Source organism: Octodon degus, unplaced genomic scaffold (genome assembly GCF_000260255.1).
Source record: "Octodon degus isolate 3935 unplaced genomic scaffold, OctDeg1.0 scaffold00225, whole genome shotgun sequence".
NCBI classification, from domain to species: domain Eukaryota; kingdom Metazoa; phylum Chordata; class Mammalia; order Rodentia; family Octodontidae; genus Octodon; species Octodon degus.
In genome coordinates this window covers 1313331-1320939 of record NW_004524801.1, presented here as the reverse complement: position 1 = coordinate 1320939, position 7609 = coordinate 1313331, and the positions used below count along the sequence as shown (strand labels likewise).

The 7609-nt window shown below is 54.4% G+C and overlaps 1 protein-coding gene across 1 annotated transcript in view; it reads left to right on the top strand.

Annotated features, from left to right (window-relative positions):
- Positions 1-6807: 6807 nt before the first annotated feature.
- Positions 6808-7609, top strand: part of Olig2 (oligodendrocyte transcription factor 2) — a 1955-nt gene continuing 1153 nt past the window's right edge. The window contains exon 1 of the mRNA XM_012517872.2: positions 6808-6886. The gene's annotated coding sequence lies outside the window, so the exon portion shown is untranslated. The remainder of the gene's footprint in view (positions 6887-7609) is intronic.

Sequence of the window (7609 nt, the reverse complement as noted above, 5' to 3'; positions counted from 1 at the left end):
CTCTCTCCCTCTCTTCCCCCCTTCTTTTTCTTAGCACAAACTGTATACACTGCCTACACAGAATGATTTGGTCTCTTTGCTTAGATAAGCACCTTCAATTCAACCCTGAAGCAGGTGATCTTTTTTGTTGTTGGAAACAGGAAAAGATAAAGAAAAACTGAACATCTGAAGCTCTCCTGGTTTTCCAAAATCCCAGAACTCAAGCTCTATCCTGGTCACAGTCTCAGCAGAGGACTGTTCTATTCGTGTTCTAAACATTCACTCCCCACAATCAGCTTTCTCCACACATCCAACTCTCCTCTGTGCAAAACGTGGACCAGCTCTCCCCACCAGACCTCTGGAGAAAGACGCCACAGAAGATAACTGGTGTAGATGCACAGCCGCACGGGGGCTGCAGGGGAGCTGCCTTGCACGAGTTGCAGGGTCCTCCCAATACAAACACCATAGTGGAAACAGGTGTTCAAGAGTGCCAGCTCCGACTGATTTTTCATAGCTGGACCTATTTCAAAAGGAGAGGACACACCCTGTACTGTTGAAAGGGGTCAGGTGGATCTAAACTGACATGTAAATATGGCCAAGAGATGCTGGCAAGACAAAAAGATGACAAGAAGAAAAGAACAGTTTACAAAGCCTGCATACCAGCTAGAAGGAGGTCCCCCAAATATTACCAGTGGCTGTTTAGGATTGGGGAGGGTGCTGGAAAGGTAATGGTGACATTTGCTTTCTCTATATTTCAAAGGTTCATTTTTTAAAACAAAGGAATGCATCTTTAAAAAAATATTTTTTAGGATCTTATTTTACAGGTAGTCAAGGGATGGGGTCATGCTTTATTCAGATGGTTTGGAGGGTACACAGCCCCAAGGAAATATCCCCCAGAGGTCTAGAACCTGTCGATGAGAGAGGCATACACCCTAGGATGGACCCCAGAAACTTACGGAAGGGCTTCTGAGCCCCACTGTGCCCGAGCATGATGTAGACCGTTTCATGGCATCTGGGCTGACCTGAGCCTTCTATTTTCTAGCTCTTAGCAGGGCAAAGATCATATTGATGACAGGTAAAATAAAAAAGCAGCTCAGGTATATGTGATGGTGGAGAATGAGAATGAAGGAGAAGGAGGGGAAAGGTTGACCCAAGCAAGAGGACGACAGCTGGAGAGGGAGAAAAGAAAGAGGACAGGAGATGCAGGAGACACGCCCAGCCCCTGTCCAAATCCACCGCTGGGAACTGCTTGTGCCGCTTGTGCCGCTCGCCCCGGGATTTGCCGGGCGGCCGCCGGATGTGCACATCCGACCCAGGTTTCCGATCGCAGGCTCGCAGGCACGTCCCCGAGGCGGCAGGGTCCCAACTTCCCAGCCCTGAGTCGGTGCTCAGGGTGGGAGATGTGTCTGGGGAGTCACAGCTCGGCTTGAGGATTCCCCGTCGCCCGTGCTTTGAGGCAGAGCCAGGCGAAGGTGCCAGAGCACCGGAGAGCTGTACCCGGGTGCCGAGCTGCACCCTCGTCTCGCGGCGCGTTCCTTTCCCTTCGCACGAGAGCTTGGAGCACGGAAACGGGAGCCTAAGGTAGCAGACCGAGCCCCCTCTGGCTCCACGGCTCTGGGCGCAAGACCCCCGATCAGGCGGCACAAAGGCTCCCTGGGATCCGTCTCAGGGAAACAGGATGGAATCTGGTGGGAACTGAGCATCTAACGTTACCGAAGGCCCTTCGACTCAGGGTGGCAGGAGGTGTTGACACCCTTCCCTGTAAGGCCAGGATGAGCACCCTTGGGCCTCACTGGATATTTTTGAAGCTGAGTTAATGAGGAGGGGTGCGTCTTACCTTTGAGCTATCATCTGATGCGTTTTGTGGTTTGTACATATTGGCTCAAGGCTCTGTAGGTAACTATCTGACCACCAGCCCTCACTTTGATTTATGGAGCCCTTCAGGAGCCAGTCTCTGCCCTGGGGCAGGCATGTAGAGCAAAGAGGCACAGCTAGGTGGGGAGAACCCCGACAGAGGTGAAGGAAGTATTGGGTGTCCTGTGGCTAAGGAATGAAAGGGAACTTCCCAGTACCCAGTATTTGGAGGACAGGGGATGAGGGGACAGCTAAGAGCAGTGCTCCTGGGTGTCCGAGGTCCTGAGAAGGGGTGAGTACAACAAGTGAAACTCTTGAGGTCATCAAGAAGGTACAGACTTGAACCCAAAAGCTATGGAGACACCATTCATTAACTCCATCCCTCCGTATCCTTCTTTGACACAGAAAACCAGGCTGCCCATTTGGTGAGTGGAGGAGCAATTGTGCTGAGAGTGTCTACGCCTGCCATGCAAGCTGCCTTTTCCTATGGAGGGCTCCCCCCAATGACACACAGGCACCTCTAGCTGCCACCAGACGTATAGCTACTCTGCTGATCTGTCCACCCCATTCTGAGTCTTCTGGATTAGTGGGAGGGGGTGCTAGGAGAATACAGGATCAGTCACAGCATCAAGTGTAGACAGTGTCTCTTGGGGGCAGGGTGAGTTAGGTAGAAGGATGGAGGTGTAGGAGAAAGCCATAGATGCCCCAGGAACTTGGGATCCAGTGGGCAGGAGAAGAACGCGAACACATTAGTATCTGTAAAATGGTAACAGAGTGCTTCCCTCTGAATGCCAGAGGCTGTTGCAAAAATTAGGTGAGACTGTGGTTTGCAATCTGAGTCCATAAAATTCCCATCCCATGCCTCAGTCCTATCCTAATGTGTTCCATGGGCAGAGGCAATAACTTTCAAGGCTCAGCTATTTGGGGCTGTCTTCTGCTTAAAGGGAGGGGAGAGTGGTGTCTAGGAGAGGCTGGACAGTGTTAGTTTGAGCTTTGCTGGGTTATTATTATTATTATTATTTTGGCAGAACTGGGGATTGAACTCAAGCCCTTGTGCTTGCCAGGGAAGCGTTTACTCCAACTGAACCATCTCCCCGGCCCCTGGGTTATTATTTTGAACAGCACTTCTCTTTCCAAGCTCTAGCAGTTCCTGAGGAATTCTCTCCTAGCCCAGCCTGGCCAGTAGCAAACCTAAATTGGGCGGGGTAGGGGCTCTGGGACCCCAAGGCCTCAAGATTGGGACAGCAGAACCAAGAGAAAGTCAAGGCACCGGAGTGGGTGTAAGCTGTTTTTCCCACACCTTTCAGTTCTTGATCCTGACACACTTCCAGAGCTCAGGTAGCTTCTAGACACCTACTTGATGAGTGAGAACTAAGGCCCAAGGGAAGGACTGGAGGCCTCTCAGTTTCTGACTACATTCCTCAACTGCCTTCTCCCCTAACCCTCCCCCTGGGCTCTCCCGACCTCAGACAAAGCACCAACCCCCTCTGAGCATCAATTTCTCTCTGTAAAAGGTGAGTAAAAACACACCCCTCTGGTCCAGTGGGGCCAGTGAGAGATGAAATCGAATGAAAGTCTGCCCAGACCTCTAAGTGCTGAGCCGTGCTCAGGTCGCTGTTAAGTGGTGACAAATGTCATTAAATAGCGGTCATCAGCCCCATCTTCTTACAGGTTCCCTTAGACGCCACAATCCGTATTACAGACTTTTCGATTTACTGTGCACACCGACTAAACACACAAGGCACCCTGCCCATGTTTACAAGCATTCCGCGTAACTGTAAACAGTCCTGCTCCATTCTAGCCAACGCACCTTTGCATGTGTGTACTCTTTCAGAAGTATTTACCAAGCACCTGCGGCGCGCTGGGACCGATTCTGAGCGCTGGGCCGCATGTCCGCGTGACCTGGCCGCCCAGGAGCCGAGTTTGCCAGGAAGACGGGCCGTTTTTTCGAGAGTTCTAACTCCCCCCCCCAAAAAAAAAATGGTGTAATTTGGGCGCCAAAAACTGTTTCTGCACACACACACCCCATTTCCGGAACAGGAGCGGTGAGTGAAATGACTCCCCCAACTCCTTTCCTTTTTTTCCTTTCTTTCACTTCCCACTGCCACCCCTTGCGGGCTCCGCGCAGAAACGCCGCTCTCCTTGGCAGCCAGGCGGAAATACAGCCTGAAAGCGAGCAGGAACTTCAGGGAGGAAGGGAGTAGGACCAGAAAGGCCCCGGGAGGAACCCGAAAGCGGTGGGAGGTCTGCGCCCCGGAGCTCCGGCGCGAGCCCGCCCGGCCCGTTTGGCACAGGTTTTTCCCGGGCCGCCAGGCGGCCGACCGAGCAAAGGCCAGCTCGACACGCACCCGGCCTTTTGTGCAAGGGAAACACAAAGAAGAGAGAGAGACACGTCTTCCGTTTTGACGGAAAAGGCCAACAGCTCCAGGATGCTAGGGCCAGCCAGGAACTCCCGGAGCTGGGGCAGTTACCCCGGGCAAGTTCGCACTCCTTTCCTCGGGAGGGCAGGGCGCCCGGGCGCGCTGCTGAGAACCGCGTGGTCCTAGGGGATGCGGCTAGGACCAGTGCCCAGGAAGCGTGCACTAGGCACAGGACAATCGAGGGGAGCACCTTCTAGTGTTCTATTCTCTGGGGTGGGGTAACTCAAGGAGAATGCGGCCAGCATCGGATTGTCCCTGAGCTATAAGAGCCTAAGGGCTTGCACACCGCGCCCTTCTCCCTAGCCTCGGGAGAGAGGAGGAACTTCCCGGAGGTAGGGGGAAAGGCGCGGGACGCTGCTTCGTGGCCCCCGAATTGCCCCAGCAGTGTCAACTCTGCGGCACGGGCTGGGGCCCAGGGCAGTCCTAGGGACCCCTGGGATGGGAAGCGAAGTACAAGCCAGCTGTCCTCACGTTCAGAGTTCTGTCTCCCAGCAAGCCCCAACTGGCAGCCTCGCCACCAACGCCAGCCTTGTAAAGAATATCAGACTGGGCTTTCCCGCAGAACGCCCAACAGAACACAGACAGACCCAGGACAGATACCAGTGGGAAGCAACAAAAGAAGGAACCCGGCACTCGCGGACACGTGCCGGTTAGGACAGAGAGGCTGCCGAGGCGTGAGCGCGGGCTCCGGGGGTTTATGAGCCAGGATGGCCGGGCGACTCCACCTCCCAGCCGGCGCTCGCCCGCGCAGCTTCACGCATCTCCTCCTGCGGCTGACGCGAGCCCAAGGGCTGATTCCCAAGCCGGAGCGCTTCTTCACTCCCACCTCCACTGCCCCACTCCAAGCGCCCCCTTAGTCCCTCTGACAGATTCTGCTAACTGAATGGTTACGGGTCACCCTTATAGCCGTTAGACGGCATATCACCACGCTTCAGTTCTTCATGGTTTAAATACATATTTAACGGATGGCTGCAGAGCCAGCTGGGAAACACACGAGTTGAAAAATAATGCTCCAGGAGGCACGAGGCTGGGGCAAAGGCTAAAATACCCGCTGGGTGTTCTAGGGAGGGAGAGATGGGGGGGGGGACGAAGGGAAGGAGGGAGGGAGGGAAGGAGAGAGATTGATTAGCAAGGACCTAGGGACACTGTTTGTTGGTTTTGTAATTGCTACATAAAGACCAATTACTATTTTTTGTTTTATGGAGAGCTTGCCTCTGAGATTTGCAGAAACAAACATCTGCATGGGAAACTATGGACATCAAAAATGCAGCTCAGAGGAAAGGTTAGGGGCTAGTCAGGGAGATCGGACCGCAGCTGCCTCTACCTTAGGTGGCCCCAACGCCATATTCCAAGCAGATCTCCACTGTCGGTTTGCTGTAAGCACAATTTCTCCATCTGTAAAATGGGCGAATACTACATTGAGCTACACTGAGCCCTTCTCCACATTAGGTTTGATACTTCGTGATCAAGGCCTTGTCCGCTTGAGAGGCTGCAAGCAGCACATTGTATTCATAGACTGCAGGGAAAAATTCAATCTCGCCCTTTGGCCCAGGATGCGAGCAATCTTTGCTCAGGCCTGAGACATCTCATTTTGCAAACCTGGGTTGCCCCACGCCCTTGGCTTGGAGATCATCACAAAGATGGTGCAGACCATACGATCATCGGTCTGGAGAAATACGAGGTGGGGACGTTTAACTTCGGGCACGGCCCCTCGCTCTTGTTAACTGCAGTTACTGTATGGAAATAAATCGTCCATGCGCCTACACCGTCCTCAACTTTGTGAAAAGTTGTGATTTTCAAAACACGGTTCTCATGGCCAAGGCTTTTCTTTCCTCTCTGCCCTCTGCCCGCTGGGCCATGCCCCCACCTGAGGGCGCCACCGCCTCCCGCACAACTGCGGCGACCTCGTCCACGAGCGCTGAGAGCGCCAAGAAAGTGGGGGCTTCGTGCATTTGTGGCCCTAAATGCTTACGTGTGGATGGAAACCAAAAGGAGACAAGGGGAGAACAACCAGAGTGAAAAAGGGAAAGCTAAGGAGGGACCACAGCCTGTACACCTAGGCCGCCAGGGTGATGCGTGGCATCGAAAAGATCCGGCCGCGTCCAGCATCAGTTGGGAGAGTCCCTAGCCCACCATGTCCCCAGCTCGACAATGCTAAGACCGTATTTCTTCAGAAATCTGACGCTATCCCCTCTGCCTCTAAGTCCCCGAGCGCTTGGCCCTCTTTTGGTCTGCTGGAAGCGCACCCTGCTCCGCCCCTAGCCTCTCACCTCCTGGGCTCCACCCCCCTCCCCACCCCAAGAATCTCTCGACGGCGGGCGCCCATTGGTTGTGCGCCGGAGGAGGCGTGTGCCGCCGGGTTTCATTGAGCCGACTCAACCCCGATGACATCAGCTTCCCAGCCCCTCCGGCGAACTCCGCTCATTGGCGCCCCCCCCCCTCCCGCACAAGCACATTGTTCCCCGCCCCCGTCCGCCACCGCGGACGGCGTCGCCGCCTACACCGTGCTATAAAAACCCTCCGAGCTCGGAAAGGTGCGGATGCTTATCATAGACTCACAGCCCTGCAGCGCCAGGCGCCGGAATCTCCACTGAGGCTTTGCCACGGAACAAGTTCCAAAAATTGAATTCGCAGTAAGTGTCCCCGCCCCCGCTCCCAGCAGCCTCAGTCTAGGTAGCAAGAACAGACATCCCTACTTCAGCAACGACCCAGGATACTGCCCTAGAAGGGCACCCGAATCTGCTGCCTTTGCCGGTCAGTAACCTGGACCGGCTTCACGTTGCTGACAAGTCTCATTCTCACCGCACCACCCCCTTCGCCCAAAGCCAGAAGTCGGGTGGACAACAGCTCCTTCAGCTCAAATCTCGGCCAGGGACAAGTGCTCGCGGCCCCAGATGCAGCACCTGGAATCCGGGCACCGCGCGTGGGCGCTGGGTGCGCGTGTTTGTCGCCCGTGGTGTCAATGGAGATACCGTGGATGCTGCTGAGGAACCAAATAAACAGCTTTCTGTTTAGATGTCTACATTCTCCAAGAAAAGCTCCTAAGTGCCCTTCATTTATGCCAGCCCAGGAAACCCAGCCTGCCCTTCTTAGGTGAAGGAACAAAATCTTTAGGGTTCCCCTCTCAGTCACTCCGTTTTTCCTGATACAACCTGTGGTAAGAGCAGAGGGTGGGTGGCAGGGAAGGAAAGAAAGCTTAGTTATGACGACCTGAGTGCTGCTGTAAGGAGGGATGGAGAGAGCAGGAAGGGGCACTCAGAGTGACGGCCACCTGCCTGGACCTGCGCTTCCGCGCAGCACGGAGTAGCTTCTCTGTCTCACTTAAATCTCTCTCTCTCTCTCTCTCTCTCTCTCTC